The following is an 18,550-nucleotide window of genomic DNA, read 5'->3' as shown; positions in this document are numbered from 1 at the left end:
GTATTATCCCGAGCGGCAAAGACAATGACATCCTCAGACGAATGAGTCAGTTGAATCTGCCTGGCTGCACAATCAAGCTGAGCTTTATGCTTAGAAAGCCAATCCATCCCAAGAATAAGATCAATATCCGAGTTACCAAGAACCATTGGAGAAGCTAGAAACTTGAAATCACCCATCAAGATAGAAATATCCGGAACCACGTGATTAGCAAGCAAACATTTACCCGGAGAGACGACTGCTAACGGTTTATGCATAACTTGGGAAGTCAACTCATGCTTAGATGCAAAAGGTTTCGAGATGAAGCAATGCGATGCACCAGTGTCAAAAAGAACTTTTGCAGGAACATCGTTAACAGGAAGGTTACCCATGATCACATCTGACGAGTCCTCTGCCTGAGCTGCATTCATCAAATTGACCTTGGCATGCTTGGGGTTATGCTTGACCACAGCTGTACTTGTCGATCTCACAGGAGGAGGAGGAGGAAGACGCCTCTGGTTGAAACACTTGTTGGCATAGTGACCCTTCTGTTGGCACTTGTTGCACGTGACCTCTGAAAGCGGACGGTGATAAGGAGCACTCGATCTTGGAGCTTGAGACGAAGTCTTGTTCTGAAAGCCTGGGTTGGGTGGGTGGGAAGAACCACTGCCACCTTTGCTCTTCTGCTAATACGGCTGACGGAACGGAGGAGGAGGAAGCCAATACTTCTGCTGCTTGGCCACTTGAGTAGAGGAAGAAGGAGTAACATCTCTGACTCGCTTCCTGGAAGCATCACACCTCAACTGAGCAGCCTCTTACTTCAGTGCCATGTTGTAGAACTCATCGTATCTCAACGGCTCAAAGAGGACAAGAGCGAGCTGAATTTCCTCACGAAGACCACCCCTGAACTGATAGATCATGCTCTTCTCATCAGGAACATCCTGCTTGGCAAAACGGGCAAGCTTCTGGAACAATTTGTTGTAGTCATAGACAGACAAAGAGCCTTGCTTCAGATTGCGGAATTCCTCACGCTTGCTTTCAACCACGCTCTGCGGAATGTGATGAGCGCGGAAATCTTGACGGAAATCATCCCAAGTGATCAAACGTCCACCTATGGAATCTTTGTACTGCTGGAACCACTCTGCAGCCTGATCTTTGAGTTGGAAAGAAGCGAACTTGACGAAATCTTCAGGCCTGACGTTGCTGCACTTGAAATGCTTACACAGATCCACAAGCCAATCGTCAGCATCGGTTGCCTCAACACAATTACTGAAAGTCTTTGGCCCATTAGCAAGGAACTGGTTGAGTGTAGCAAAGTGACTCTGATTGCTGCCTTGATTCCCTTGACTGCCTTGATTGCGCTCTTGGAGAATTTGCATGATCAGCTGAGTGTTTGCATTGGTTGCGGCCATCACAGCTTGCCATGCCTCTGGAGGAGGTGGAGGTGGTGGCGGATCAGGATTCGGAGTCGTGCGCGTTGGAGGAGCCATCCTGAAGAGGTTGACCACCATTAACACATGACAGATAAATATTGAAGCTGAATCCAACGGAATGAAAATTGCAACATATAATCTTCACATCCGAACAAAATGAACGAATGCATTTCTCTTGAAGTGGTCCCATATTCCTAAATTGCGAAGCCACGAAGAATCAGGTAGAAGGGGTACAACAACGAGGGATGGAATCAACATATGACGTCGAAGCAAAACGAATGCCACAACTCGAAATAAAACCAAGGGTTGGCTTGCGGAATAAGCTGGAACAAATACATGATAGAAATTTCGTCCGAAGTTTTTCGTGGTGGGACCTACACGGGCTCGATCGTACAGCACCATCATGTACAAGGCAGTGCACATGACATACGAAGCGTCCCCGAGTCAGCATAGCCAAGGACTCTTTAAGACACAACGAGACCACTGTAAAATCGACCGTGAATAGGCGAACCACTAGACGTCGAACCCCAATTTCATATCATACATCTGTCGGAAAGATATCCTAAGGCTACTTGAATTCCCACCTATGAAATTCCCGAAATTTTCCCGGTTATGCAATCAGGTGTTGGGGATACACGGGAGCATAATATCTCACTCAAGCTAGCAAATCCTACATCCAGCTGTATCCATCCTTCAACACATAACCAAGAAACCTTCGGAAACCCATCTATCTCAACCTTCGAAAAGCATCCGTTATACAAGTTATGGTGATACTCCCGAACTCCCGCCCCAGTACTGGGTGGCGTCGAGGTTATCTCACCAACAAACTGCATAAAAGAGATTTTCGATGTCGCGCACAAATCTCAAGTATACCAGAATTGCAACGATAAAATTGTGACGACAACACCTCGGAGCTCAACTCCCCGGGACACTGCCACAACCCCTAAAGACAGGAGGCACCAAGAACAATGTTCTCGTCACAAAACCATCGGAACAAAACAAAGATACTCGCGTGATCCTAAAAAAAAATTTAGTGAAATTTGAGAAGAGAAGAGTCAAAACTCTACGTCAGGATGCCTTACCAGAGCGATGAGGAGACTGGGAAGTAAAAAAGAATTCCTAACTCTCCGATATATAATTCCTAAGTGACTCAAAACATTTTTTTTTCTAGACACAACTCGGCTTCTAAAAACGATCAAGCAATGGGGCTCCTAAGGTCGGGGAAGGCTCTGATTACCAACTTGTAACGCCCTCGATGCGGCTATAGCTCCCACGTGTCGAGGCACGACTTAGAGACATAACCGCATTGAAAGCAGTGTCGCAAGTCAGGCAATCATTACAACATCCCATGTAATACATAATAAAAGGGGGGAGATAACATAGTTGGCTTACACTCGCCACGTCACATCAGAGTACATAAATAACATCCATCAAACAAACACTCATGGCCCGACTACGGCGCCAAAATGGAAAATAACCCAACATGCGACAAGGCCCTGAATCAAACCCCAACTAGGCACCACCACTGATCATCGGGAAAGGAAACATAATAACGCTGAGAGTCCTCGTCGAACTCCCACTTGAGCTCGTACTCGTCACCTGGAGCGGAATCACTGGACTTGCATCTTGGAATTATATTATCTGTGAGCAGGGACTCAGCAATCTCGCACCCTGATCAAAACTATTTAAGCTTATAGGAGGATAAGGCAAGTATGTGGAGCTGCAGCAAGCGACTAGCATATGTGGGTGGTAACTTAATACGCAAAAGAGAGCGAGAAGAGGAGGCAAGGCGCGAGCGAGAATTAGAGGAACAACCTGCGCAAGCATTAACTCCAACACGTGTCACTTCCGGACTCCCGAGAAGAGGCCATCACGGCAACACACTCAGTTGATTCATTTTATTAATTAAGGTTTAAGTTATCTACAACGGACATACAAATTCCCATCTGCCATAACGCGGGCACCGGCTTCGAGTTCAATCCTGCAGGGGAGTCCAACTTAGGCCCAATGACAAGCTTCTCCACGGTCAACCGAAGGAAAAGACCTCCCCGAGACCGATCAGACTCGGTAACCTAAAGAGACACTTCGACAGGTTAAAACAGACCAGCAAACCGCCGAATGTTGCGACAAATCGATAGGAGCTGCACATATCTCTTTCTCAGGGCACACTCAGATTGTCCTAGGTAGGTAGGCCCAGCCAGAGTTGCCCCTGGTGGCACCGGTAGCTGACAGTTGGACCAACACTCAGAGGAGCACTGGCGGGGGGGTTTAAATAAGATGACTTGAGTCTGCAGAACCCAAGGGAAAGAAAGGCTAGGTGGAAAATGGTAAAACCAAGGTTGGGCATTGCTGGAAAAGCTTTAATCAAGGCGAAATATCAAGGGGTTCCCATTATAACCCAACCGCGTAAGGAACGCAAAATCCGGGAACATAACACCGATATGACGGAAACTAGGGCGGCAAGAGTGGAACAAAACACTAGGCGAGAGGCCGAGCCTTCCACCCTTTACCAAGTATATAGATGCATTAAGATAACATAGCAATATATGATATCCCAACAAGAATAAAAGATGTTCCAATAGGAACGGCTCCAATCTTCACCTGCAACTAGCAACGCTATAAGAGGGGCTGAGCAAAGCGGTAACATAGCCAATCAACGGTTTGCTAGGACATGGTGGGTTAGAGGTTCAACATGGCAATTGGGAGGCTGACAAGCAAAAGGTAGGCATCGTAGCATTGGCATAGCAAGAGCGAGCAAACTAGCATAGCAAAGATAGTAGTGATTTCGAGGGTATGATCATCTTGCTGCACAGTTGTCAGAGTTGACTGGATCCTCACAAGCAAACTCAACGGGCTCCTCGGTTAGCGAACTCGTCTCCCGGCTCTACCCAACAAGACAAACAAGCAACAAGGATACAATCAACCACGTGCAAGACCAAGCAATATGATGAAATGATGATATGCTATGCGGGATGCGATGCGGGATGCAAAATGCAAGATATGACAGGAAATGCATGAACCTGGCCTCAACTTGGAATTCCAAGGTGTTCCACTGGATAGAGGGGATGAAATCGCTTGAAAACGATATAAAGATCATTGGAATCGGAGTTACGGTTTGGAAATGGCAAGCGTTTTAAGATATGACACCGGTCTGCGATTTACAGCAAGTAGGCATCTAAATGCAACGAAATGAACATGCTACAGCCACCAAACATGAAAACAAAATACATGGCAGTGATGTAAACAAGATGTTAACAAAACACTAGCACTGAGCCATAGGCAAATTCATCCATTAAGAGGTTCAAACAAGCATGGCAAAAACGAATATGCAAAACAGATTCCAGACTTAGTGAAATTAACACTAGCCTGAAATTTCAGATCACGAAGCCCTCTTCGGAGCAGCAAAACAACATGATACAAACCTGAACATGACAAGTAAGAACATGGCATGGAGCTACTCAACAAGCTTAACAAAACACCCAAAGTGACCTGGGGCCAAAAGGGTTCACAAAATACTCTACCGAGCTCACGAACATAGCTCGAACACAATCAGTTTTCAGACTTAGTGAAAACTGAGACATGCTGAAATTATAACTAAAAAAGGCATGTAAACGAGCTCGATGCACTCACTACGGTCCAAGTCATGGCAAGGCAAGAATATATCCAGAAATAAGACACAATATGCTCGCTACACATGGCAATAACAAAGTCATACCATGCATGGAACACTAACGGTAGCATCGGCAAAATCGCAAACAAGTTGATGATCTGCCCAGATTAACAACGAAGCAAAAGTTGAGCTCGATTGAGTCAACCTAGAGCACTCCACATATGCAATCAAAGACATGGATGGATAGAGCATAACATAAATATCAAAACTCCCTTACTGATCATCCTCAAAAGAGGCACGGATCACTAGGAAACAAGCTGGACATATAGCATCACGAACTAAAATATCCCAGACTTGGTGAAAATCACTAAGTCCCTGAAATCAGCAATCTCAGGTACCTCTCTTCGCAAGCTTGCACAAGACAACACACACATCCTAAAAATGCATGGGTGGCACCTCTGGAAAGAAGACAAAATGCTTAACAATTCATCCCAAAGGGGCACAGGCATATCATGCACAAATTAAACATGGCAAAAATGACAAAAGTGCATGATGAACTAACGGATCTGCAATTTAACTCACGAAGCCTCCTTCTAACAGCATTTTGGGCAACAAGATGACCTCAAATGCAAATGACGCAATGGAATGAAATGATGTACATGCCGAGGCGAAGGTTTTGATATATTATACGCCCAAAACGGAGCTACGGTTGCGGGAGATAAGCAGTCAGTAGGCATAAAAACACGGGGAAGAAGAGGGAAAGTCAACCCAGATCTAGGGTTTGCCCGGGGCACTGTAGCAGGGCACGGCTCCCGAGGTTCGTCGGGAGGCGGCCGGCTCCGGCGAGCTCAGAACGGCGACGAGGGAGCGGTGAGGAGGCGCGGCCCGGCCGGATCCGGCCCGGGGCGGCGCGGCGGCGATGGAGGCGAGGCGGAGAGGCGGCGAGCGGTGGCGGGGCTCGGCGGGGCCCGGAGCAGCGGCGGCCGGTCGGTGGGCGGCGACGGCGCCGGTCGCCGGAGGGCGGGGAGGCGGCGGCGCCCGAGAGGAGGAGGCGGCGCGGAGAGGCGGGCTCGCGGGGGCCGACCTCGGGCTCCCGGGCCTCGGCGGCGGCGATGTGGGCCTCGCCCACGTGGCAGGCGGCGGTTGGACGGGCTGCGCGGCGGACGTTGTCCGGTCCGCTCCGGACACGTCCGTCGGCGGCGGATCTGGCGAGGAGATGTTTTTTTTTAGGGTTTTGCACGGGGGAAGAGGAGATCCGAATGGAGGGGGTATATATAGGCATAAGTGGAGCTAGGAGAGTCCAAATGAGGTGCGGTTTTCGCCCACGCGATCGTGATCGAACGCTCTAGGACATGGAGCAAAGTTTGGTGGGTTTTGGGAAAAATTTGGGGGGTGTTGGGCTGCAACACACACGAGGCCTTTTCGGTCCCTCGGTTAACCGTTGGAGTATCAAACGAAGTCCAAATGACCCGAAACTTGACAGGCGGTCTACCGGTAGTAAACCAAGGCCGCATGACAAGTCCTGGTCCAATCCGGAAATGTTTAATCACCACACACGAAAGAAAGCTAGAAATGGCCACCGGAGGGGAACGAAGCGCCAGAATGCAAAACGGACAACGGGGAAAATGCTCGAATGCATGAGATGAACATGTATGCAAATGCAATGCACGAGATGACATGATAAGAGATGCACGGAAAAGAAAAACACACACGGAGACAAAGACCCGAACCCGAGAAATAAATATAACTTAGCGCCGGAGACGGCAAGAGTTGGATACAAATATGGAAAGTTATATCTGGGGCGTTACAACAAAGCTCTTGTAGCTTGGTGGAAGCGACTGAAGGATTTTGTCAATGACCGCGTCATCCGGGAGATTAACTCCCAGCTGAGTCAAGCGGTTATGCAACCTAGACATTTTGAGTATGTGCTCACTGACAGAACTATTTTCCTCCATCTTACAGCTGAAGAACTTGTCAGAGACTTCATATCTCTCGACCCGGGCATGAGCTTGAAAACCCATTTTCAGCTCTTCGAACATCTCATATGCTCCGTGTCTCTCAAAACGCTTTTGGAGCCCCGGTTCTAAGCTGTAAAGCATGCCGCACTGAACGAGGGAGTAATCATCAGCACATGACTGCCAAGAGTTCATAACGTCCTGGTTCTCTGGGACAGGTGCGTCACCTAGCGATGCTTCTAGGACATAATCTTTCTTGGCAGTTATGAGGATGATCCTCAGGTTCCGGACCCAATCCGTATAGTTGCTGCCATCATCTTTCAGCTTGGTTTTCTCTAGGAACGTGTTGAAGTTGAGGACAACGTGGGCCATTTGATCTACAAGACATATTGTAAAGATTTTAGACTAAGTTCATGATAATTAAGTTCATCTAATCAAATTATTCAATGAACTCCCACTCAGATAGACATCCCTCTAGTCATCTAAGTGAAGCATGATCCGAGTCAGCTAGGTCGTGTCCGATCATCATGTGAGACGGACTAGTCAACGTCGGTGAACATCTTCATGTTGATCGTATCTTCTATACGACTCATGCTCGACCTTTCGGTCTTCTGTGTTCTGAGGCCATGTCTGTACATGCTAGGCTCGTCAAGTCAACCTAAGTGTATTGCGTGTGTACATCTGGCTTACATCCATTGTATTCGAACGTTAGAATGTATCACACCCGATCATCACGTGGTGCTTCAAAACAACGAACCTTCGCAACGATGCACAGTTAAGGGGAACACTTTCTTGAAATTATTACGAGGGATCATCTTATTTAAGCTATCGTCGTTCTAAGCAAATAAGATGTAAAACATGATAAACATCACATGCAATCAAATAGTGACATGATATGGCCAATATCATTTGCTCCTTTTGATCTCCATCTTCGGGGCTCCATGATCATCGTTGTCACTGGCATGACACCATGATCTCCATCATCGTGTCTTCTTGAAGTTGTCTCGTCATCTATTACTTCTACTACTATGGCTAACGGTTTAGCAATAAAGTAAAGTAATTACATGACGTTATATGTTGACACGCAGGTCACAAATAAATTAAGACAACTCCTATGGCTCCTGCCGGTTGTCATACTCATCGACATGCAAGTCGTGATTCCTATTACAAGAACATGATCATCTCATACATCATATATATCATTCATCACATCCTTTGGCCATATCACATCACAAAACACTTGCTGCAAAAACAAGTTAGACGTCCTCTAATTGTTGTTGCAAGTTTTTACGTGGCTGCTATAGGTTTCTAGCAAGAACGTTTCTTACCTATGCCAAAACCACAACGTGAATTGCCAATTTCTATTTACCCTTCATAAGGACCCTGTTCATCAAATCCGATCCGACTAAAGTGGGAGAGACAGACACCCGCCAGCCACCTTATGCAACTAGTGCATGTCAATCGGTGGAACCAGTCTCACGTAAGCGTACGTGTAAGGTCGGTCCGGGCCGCTTCATCCCACGATGCCGCCGAATCAAGATAAGACTAGTAACGGCAAGCAAATTGACAATATCAACGCCCACAACTGCTTTGTGTTCTACTCGTGCATAGAAACTACGCATAGACCTAGCTCTGATACCACTGTTGGGGAACGTAGCAGAATTTTAAAATTTTCTACGCATCACCAAGATCAATCTATGGAGTCATCTAGCAATGAGGGAGAGAGGAGTGCATCTACATACCCTTGTAGATCGCGCGCGGAAGCGTTCAAGAGAACGGGGTTGATGGAGTCGTACTCGTCGTGATCCAAATCACCGATGACCAAGTGCCGAACGGACAGCACCTCCGCGTTCAACACACGTACGGTTGGGAAGACGTCTCCTCCTTCTTGATCCAGCAAGGGGGGAGGAGAGGTTGATGAAGATCCAGCAGCACGATGACGTGGTGGTGGATACAGCAGGATCCCGACAGGGCTTCGCCAAGCGCAAGCGGGGAGGAGAGGTGTAACGGAGGGAGAGGGAGGCGCCAAGAGCAAGGGTGTGCGGCTGCCCTCCCTCCCCCTGTTTATATAGGGGCCTTGGGGGGGACGCCGTTCCTAGGAGATGGATCTCCAAGGGGGTGGCGGCCAAGGGGTGGCTTCCCCCCAAGCCAAGTGGGGGGCGCCCCCACCCCTAGGCGCAGGGGAGGCCCAAGGGGGGCGCACCAGCCCACCAGGGGCTGGTTCCCCTCCCACTTCAGCCCATGGGGCCCTCCGGGATAGGTGGCCCCACCCGGTGGACCCCTGGGACCCTTCCGGTGGTCCCGGTACAATACCGGCGACCCCCGAAACCTTCTCAATGGCCGAAACTGGACTTCCTATATATAAATCTTTACCTTCGGGCCATTCTGGAACTCCTCATGACGTCCGGGATCTCATCGGGACTCCGAACAACTTTCGGGTTACTGCATACTAATATCTCTACAACCCTAGTGTCACCGAACCTTAAGTGTGTAGACCCTACGGGTTCGGGAGACATGCAGACATGACCGAGACGCCTCTCCGGTCAATAACCAACAGCAGGATCTGGATACCCATGTTGGCTCCCACATGCTCCACGATGATCTCATCAGATGAACCACGATGTCGAGGATTCAATCAATCCGTATACAAATCCCTTTGTCAATCGGTACGTTACTTGCCCGAGACTCGATCGTCGGTATCCCAATACCTCGTTCAATCTCATTACCGGCAAGTCACTTTACTCGTACCGTAATGCATGATCCCGTGATCAACCACTTGGTCACATTGAGCTCATTATGATGATGCATTACCGAGTGGGCCCAGAGATACCTCTCCGTCATACGGAGTGACAAATCCCAGTCTCGATTCGTGCCAACCCAACAGATACTTTCGGAGATACCTGTAGTGTACCTTTATAGTCCCCCAGTTACGTTGTGATGTTTGGCACACCCAAAGCACTCCTATGGTATCCGGGAGTTGCACAATCTCATGGTCTAAGGAAATGATACTTGACATTCGGAAAAGCTACAACAAACGAACTACACGATCTTTGAGCTATGCTTAGGATTGGGTCTTGTCCATCACATCATTCTCCTAATGATGTGATCCCGTTATCAATGACATCCAATGTCCATAGTCAGGAAACCATGACTATCTTTTGATCAACGAGCTAGTCAACTAGAGGCTCACTAGGGACGTGTTGTGGTCTATGTATTCACACATGTATTATGATTTCTGGATAACACAATTATAGCATGAACAATAGACAATTATCATGAACGAAGAAATATAATAATAACCATTTTATTATTGCCTCTAGGGCATATTTCCAACAAAGCCTACTCTAGTTGTGATGGAATTGCTAGGGTTTCGATGACCAGGGAGCGAATCCATTTAGCCTGTCTCTCGAGTTATTGTTTTTTGTCCCTAAACCGTCGTCGGGTCATCCCTTTATATACACAGGTTGACGCCCGGCGGTTTACAGAATCCCGAGGCCGGCTCATAAATGTGCCCGGCTTGGTTTCTACCTTTCCTTGCATTACAACATAAGTTACATATCATTTGGCGGTTTATATCTACGGGCCTGATACGTCCATTTTGCATCATGCTTTTATATCGATATTTATTACATTATGGGTTGTTATTACACATTATGTCACAATACTTATGCCTATTCTCTCTTATTTTACAAGGTTTACATAAAGAGGGAGAATGCCGGCAGCTAGGATTCTGGGCTGGAAAAGGAGCAAATATTAGAGACCTATTCTGCACAGCTCCAAAAGTCCTGAAACTTCACGGAAGTCATTTTCAGACTATATAAAAAATACTGAGCGCAAGAAGTTCCAGAGGGGGGCCACACCCTGGCCACGAGGGTGGGGGCGCGCCCTACCCCCCTAGGCGCGCCCCCTGCCTCATGGGCCCCCTGGTGGCCCTCCGATGCCCATCTTCTGCTATATGGAGTCTTTCGTTGAGGAAAAAATCATAAGCAAGCTTTCGGGACAAGACTCCGCCGCCACGAGGCGGAACCAATCTAGGGCTCTGGCAGAGCTGTTCTGCCGGGGAAACTTCCCTCCGGGAGGGGGAAATCGTCGCCATCGTCATCACCAACGATCCTATCATTAGGAAGGGGTCAATCTCCATCAACATCTTCACCAGCACCATCTCCTCTCAAACCCTAGTTCATCTCTTGTATCCAATTCTTGTCTCTAAGTCTGGGATTGGTACCTGTGGGTTGCTAGTAGTGTTGATTACTCCTTGTAGTTGATGCTAGTTGGTTTATTTGGTGGAAGATCATATGTTCAGATCCTATATGCATATTAATACCCCTCTGATAATGAACATGAATATGCTTTGTGAGTAGTTACATTTGTTCCTGAGGACATGGGAGAAGTCTTGCTATTAGTAGTCATGTGAATTTGGTATTCGTTCGATATTTTGATGAGATGTATGTTGTCTCTCATCTAGTGATGTTATGTGTATGTCGACTACACGACACTTCACCATTATTTGGGCCTGGAGGAAGGCATTGGGAAGTAATAAGTAGATGATGGGTTGCTAGAGTGACAGAAGCTTAAACCCTAGTTTATGTGTTGCTTCGTAAGGGGCTGATTTGGATCCATATGTTTCATGCTATGGTTAGGTTTACCTTAATACTTTTGTTGTAGTTGCGGATGATTGCAATAGAGGTTAATCATAAGTGGGATGCTTGTCCAAGTAAGGACAGCAGCCAAGCACCGGTCCACCCACATACCAAATTATCAAAGTACCGAACGTGAATCATATGAACGTGATGGAAACTAGCTTGACGATATTCCCATGTGTCCTCGGGAGCGCTTTTCTCTATATAAGAATTTGTCTAGGCTTGTCCTTTGCTACAAAAAGGATTGGGCCACCTTGCTGCACTTTATTTAATTTTGTTACTTGTTGCTTGTTACAAATTATCTTATCACAAAACTATCTGTTACCTATAATTTCAGTGCTTGCAGAGAATACCTTGCTGAAAACCGCTTATCATTTCTTTCTGCTCCTCGTTGGGTTCGACACTCTTACTTATCGAAAGTACTATGATAGATCCCCCTATACTTGTGGGTCATCAAGACTCTTTTCTGGTGCCGTTGTCGGGGAGTGAAGTGCCTTTGGTAGGTGGAATTTGGTAAGGAAAAATTTATATAGTGTGCTGAAATTTACTATCACTTGTTACTATGGGAAGTAATCCTCTGAGGGGCTTGTTCGGGGTATCTTCACCCGGACCAGTAGAGCAAAGAGTCGCTCCTCAACCTACTGAACCTACTGAAAATTAAAATGTATTCTTTGAAATTCCTTCAGGTATGATAGAAAAACTGCTAGCTAATCCTTTTGCAGGAGATGGAACATTACATCCTGATGAGCACCTAATATATGTGGATGAAGTTTGTGGATTATTTAAGCTTGCAGGTATGCCCGATGATGTTATCAAGAAGATGGTCTTCCCTTTATCTTTGGAGGGAGATGCATCGACATGGTATAGGCTATGTGATGATATGGGATCATGGAACTACAAACAATTGAAATTGGAATTTCATCAGAAGTTTTATCCTATGCATCTTATTCATCGTGACCGTAATTATATATATAATTTATGGCCTCGCGAAGGAGAAAGCATCGCTCAAGCTTGCGGGAGGCTTAAATCAATGTTATATTCATACCCCAATCATGAGCTATCAAGAAATGATTATTCAAAAAATTTATGCTCGGCTTTCTGATAACAACCGCATGATGCTCGATACTTCTTGTGTTGGCTCTTTTATGATGAAGACTATTGAATTCAAATGGGATTTATTGGAAAGAATTAAACGCAACTCTGAAGATTGGGATCTCGACGAAGGTAAGGAGTCAGGTATGACACCTAAGTTTGATTGTGTTAAATCTTTTATGGATACCGATGTTTTCCGTAAATTTAGCACTAAATATGGACTTGACTCTGAAATGGTGGCTTCTTTCTGTGAATCTTTTGCTACTCATATTGATCTACCTAAAGATAAGTGGTTTAAATATCATCCTCACATAGAAGTAAAAGTAGCTGCACATATTAAAGTTGAAGAAAAGACTATCACTTATAATGATCCTATTGTTCCTACTGCTTATGTTGAGAAACCACCTTTTCCTGTTAGGATAAAATATCATGCTAAAGCTTCAACTGTGGTTCGTAAAAGCAATATTAGAACCTATACACCTCCTGAGCAAGTTAATGTGGAACCTAATATTGCTATTGTTAAGCATCTCTTGGCTGATAATATTGATGGGCATGTTATTTATTTCTGTGATGAAACTGCTAGAATTGCTAAACCTTGTGCTAAAGATAAACATAGACCTCTGGTAGGCATGCCTGTTATTTCTGTCAAAATAGGAGATCATTGTTATCATGGCTTGTGTGATATGGGTGCTAGTGCTAGTGCAATACCTATTGACTTGTACAACAAGATTATGCATGATATTGCACCTGCTGAGTTAGAAGATATTGATGTCACAATTAAACTTGCCAATAGAGATACTATTTCACCAATTGGGGTTGTTAGAGATGTTGAAGTATTGTGTGGGAAAACTAAATATCCTGTTGACTTTCTTGTTCTTGGTTCCCCACAAGATAGCTTTTGTCCCATTATATTTGGTAGACCCTTCTTAAACACTGTTAATGCTAGGATAGACTGCAAAAAGGATGTTATTACTATTGGTTTAGGTGATATATCTCATGAGTTCAACTTTTCTAAATTTCGTAGACAACACCATGAAGAAGAATTGCCTAGTAAAGATGAAATTATTGGTCTTGCTTCTATTGTTGTACCTCCTAGTGATCCTTTAGAACAACACTTGCTAGACCATGAAAATTATATGTATATGAATGAAAGAAGGGAAATAGATGAAGTGTTCTTTAAACAGGGACCAATTCTGAAACACAACTTGCCTGTTGAAATCTTAGGGGATCCTCATCCACCCAAGGGGTGATCCCATGTTTGAGCTTAAACCATTCACTGATACTCTTAAATATGCTTATGTAACACCCCGGATATGACTTTCCAATATGTATTCCAACTCTTGCCGTTTCCGGCGCTAAGTTATTTTATTTTCTCGGGTTCGGGTTTTTGTCTTCGTGTGTTGCTATCGTTGTCATGCATCTCATATCATGTCATCATGTGCATTGCATTTGCATACGTGTTCATCTCATGCATTCGAACATTTTCCCCGTTGTCTGTTTTGCATTCCGGCGCTTCGTTCTCCTCCGGTGGTCATTTCTACCTTTCTTTCGTGTGTGGGGATTAAACATTTCCAGATTGGACCGAGACTTGCCAAGCGGCCTTGGTTTACTACCGGTAGACCGCCTGTCAAGTTTAGTACCATTTGGACTTCGTTTGATACTCTAACGGTTAACCGAGGGACCGAAAAGGCCTCGTGTGTGTTGCAGACCAACACCCCTCCAATTTGGCCCAAAACCCTCTCCATCATCTAGAGCGTACAATCACGATCACGTGGCCGAAAACCGCACCTCATTTGGAGCTTCCTAGCCCCCTCTACCTCTATATATAGAACCCCCTCCAAAAATCTTGCGGATGAACCCTAGTCCCGCTCCCTCTCCGCCGCGGACGTGTCCGAACCAGGCCGGACATGTCTGCGCAGCCGCTCCCCTCCAATCGCCCACCGCCACGTGTCCCGCCGCCGTCCTCCCGCGCCGCCGGCCCGCGAGCCCGGGTCAGGCCCCCGCGAGGCCCAGCCGCTCGGCGCCCGCCTCCTCTCGCCGCGTCGCCGCCGCCCGAAGTCCCGCGCCGACCACCGCCGCCATCGCCGCCGACACGCCGCGCGCCGCCGCCCGGAGCTCCAACGCCACTCGGCCGTGCCGCGCCGCCCAATCCTCGCGGCCACCTACGTCACCGGCGTCCTCCGGCGCCGCTCCGGTCGTCCCCCTCGACTCCGGCCTCCTTCACGCCAAACTCCGGCGAGAAGCCCCGTCGATCCTCGAGAAGCATGCCCCGATCCAGATCTGCTACAGTGAAACCCTAGGGGTTGACCTCGTTTTTTTTCCTAAGTCTGCATTATTTTTAGCATTGTTCATCGCATCGTAACTTTGCATCCGTAACTCCGGTTTGGGCATATAGCATATCAAAATGTTCGCCTCAGAGAGTACATCATTTCTTTCCATTGCATCATTTTCATTTGAGTTCATCTTGATGCCCGAAATGCTGTTAGAAGATGGCTACTTGAGATAAGTTGCCAGATCTGCTGCTCCATTTAGATTTTTGTCATTTTTGCCATGATTATTGTGTGCATGATATGCCCATGAGTTCTACATATGTTTTGTTAAGGGTTTTTCCATCTTTCCAGAGGTGCAGCCCATGTATTTTTGTGATGTGTGTGGTGACTAGCACAAGCTTGCAAAGTGAGGCACTTGGTAATGCTGATTTCAGGGACTTAGCATTTCCACAAAGTCCTTGAGCTGTTTATCTCATATGGCCATATGTTCATGTTGTTTCCTAGTGATCCGTGCCTCTTTTGAGGATAATCAGTAAGGATGTTTTGTTAATCTTGTAGTGCTATATCCATACATGTCTTTGTTTGCAATTATGGAGCACCATAGCTTGAGTCAATCGAGCTCTACTTTTGCTACTTCGTGAATCTGGGCAGATTGTCTACTTGTTAGCGATTTTGCCGATGATGTTGTAGTTGATCAGTGCATGCTATGTGATTGTTCTTGCCATGTCTAGCTTATATTTTATGTATTCTTGATGGGTGTATGCTTAGGTTATCATGACTTGCTCTGTAGTGAGTGCAACGAGCTCGTAAACATGCCTACTTGATATCTGTTTTCAGCATGCTCCAGTTTTCACTAAGATATCTGTTTTCAGCATGCTCCAGTTTTCACTAAGTCTGAGAACTGATTATGTTTTTTTGCCATGTTCACATGCTTGCAATTGTATTTTCTGTTCCCTTTTGGCTCAAGGTCACTAAGGGACTTTTGTTAATCTATTTGAGTAGCTCCATGCCATGCTTTACTTTGCCATGTTCAGGTCATGTAGCATGTAGTTTTGTTGCTCCAAAGAGTGCTACCTGATCTGAAATTCCAGACAAGTGTTAATTTCACTAAGTCTGAGATCTGTTTACCATATGCATTTTTGCCATGCTTGTTTGAACCTGTTAATGGATGAATTGGCCGTAGCTCAGTGCTAGACTTGTGTTAAGCATCTTGAATGCATCCCTGCCATGTATTTTGTTTTCCTGTTAGGGTGCTGTAGCATGTTCTTATTGCATTTAGATGACTACTTCCTGTAAATCGCAGACCGGTGTCATATTTGAATTGCTTGCCATTTCCAAACCGTAGCTCCGATTCCGGCGTTCTTTATATCGTTTTCAAGCGATTTCATCTCATCTTTCCAGTGGCACACTTGGTTTTCCAAGTTGAGGCCAGGTTCATGCATCCCTTGTCAAATCTTGCATATGCATCCCGCATCGCATCCCGCATAGCATACCATCCTTGCATCATATTGTTTGATCCGTGCACGTGGTTGATTGTGTCCTTGTTGCTTGTTTGTCTTGTTTGGGTAGAGCCAGGAGACGAGTTTGCTAACGAGGAGCCCGTTGAGTTTGCTTTCGAGGATCCAGTCAACTCTGACCACTTTGCAGGCAAGATGATCATACCCTCGAAATCACTACTATCTTTGCTTTGCTAGATGCTCGCTCTTTTGCTATGCCAATGCTACGATGCCTACCACTTGCTTTCAAGCCTCCCAAATTGCCATGTAAAACCTCTAACCCACGATGTCCTAGCAAACCATTGATTGGCTATGTTACCGCTTTGCTCAGCCCCTCTTATAGCGTTGCTAGTTGCAGGTGAAGATTGGAGACCGTTCCTTGTTGGAACATTATTTACTTGTTGGGATATCATTATTTTATCTTGTTATCTTAATGCATCTATATACTTGGTAAAGGGTGGAAGGCTCGGCCCCTCGCCTAGTGTTTTGTTCCACTCTTGCCGCCCTAGTTTCTGTCATATCGGTGTTATGTTCCCGGATTTTGCGTTCCTTACGCGGTTGGATTATAATGGGAACCCCTTGATATTTCGCCTTGATTAAAGCTTTTCCAGCAATGCCCAACCTTGGTTTTACCATTTTCCACCTAGCCTCTTTTCCCTTGGGTTTCCGGAGCCCGAGGGTCATCTTATTTTAGCCCCCCCCCCCTCGGGCCAGTGCTCCTCTGAGTGTTGGTCCAACCGAGCGATGTCCGGGGCTACCAGGGGCAACTCTGGGCTGGCCTACCCGACGTCTTGCTCATCCGGTGTTCCCTGAGAACGAGATATGTGCAGCTCCTATCGGGATTTGTCGGCACATCTAGGTGGTGTTGCTGGTCTTGTTTTAACCTGTCGAAGTGTCTTGAAGAACCGAGGTACCGAGTCTGATCGGAACATCTCGGGAGGAGGTCTATTCCTTCTTTGACCGTGAGAGCTTGTCATGGGCTAAGTTGGGACTCCCCTGCAGGGACTTGAACTTTCGAAAGCCGTGCCCGCGGTTATGGGCAGATGGGAATTTGTTAATGTCCGGTTGTAGATAACTTGAACCTTAACTTAATTAAAATGAATCAACTGAGTGTGTTACCGTGATGGCCTCTTCTCGACGGAGTCCGGGAAGTGGACACGGTGTTGGAGTAATGCTTGCCGCAGGTTGCCCTCTTTAGTTACTCGTTCGCGCTTTGCCTCCTCTTCTCGCTCTCTTTTGCGGACAGGTTGGTCACCAAATATGCTAGTCGCTTGCTGCAGCTCCACATATTTTACCTTGCCTTACCTATAAGCTTAAATAGTCTTGATCGCGAGGGTGCGAGATTGCTGAGTCCCTATGGCTCACAGATTACTATTACACCAGATGCAGGGCCTGAGGATTCCGCTCCAGGTGACGCGCTCGAGCTCAAGTGGGAGTTCGACGAGGACTCTCAACGATACTGTGTTTCCTTTCCTGATGATCAGTAGTGGTGCCTAGTTGGGGGTGATCGGGACCGTGTCGCATGTTGGGTTATCTTTTATTTTGGCGCCGTAGTCGGGCCATGAGTGTTTGGATGATGTAACGTTATTTATGTACCTTGATTGACGTGGCGAGTGTAAGCCAACTATGTTATCTCCCCTTTTATTATCTATATATTACATGGGATGTTGTGAAGATTGCCTAACTTGCGACATATGCCTTCAATGTGATTATGTCTCTAAGTCGTGCCTTGACACGTGGGAGCTATAGTCGCATCGAGGGTGTTACAAGTTGGTAATCAGAGCCTTCCCCGACCTTAGGAGCCCCATTGCTTGATCGTTTTTAGCGGCCGAGTTGTGTCTAGAAAAATGTTTTGAGTCACCTAGGAATTATATATCGGAGATTTTAGGAATTCTTTTTACTTCACAGTCTCCTCATCACTCTTGTAAGGCATCCTGGCGTAGAGTTTTGACTCTTCTCTTCTCAAATTTTACTAAAAAAATTTAGGATCACGCGGGTATCTTGGAATCGTTCCGATGGTTTTATGACGAGAACATTGTCTTGGTGCCTCCTGTCAGGGGTTTTGTGGAAGTGTCCCG

This window comes from Triticum urartu, chromosome 2 (genome assembly GCF_003073215.2).
Source record: "Triticum urartu cultivar G1812 chromosome 2, Tu2.1, whole genome shotgun sequence".
Classification (NCBI taxonomy): Eukaryota; Viridiplantae; Streptophyta; class Magnoliopsida; order Poales; family Poaceae; genus Triticum; species Triticum urartu.
This window is presented reverse-complemented; position numbering follows the sequence as displayed.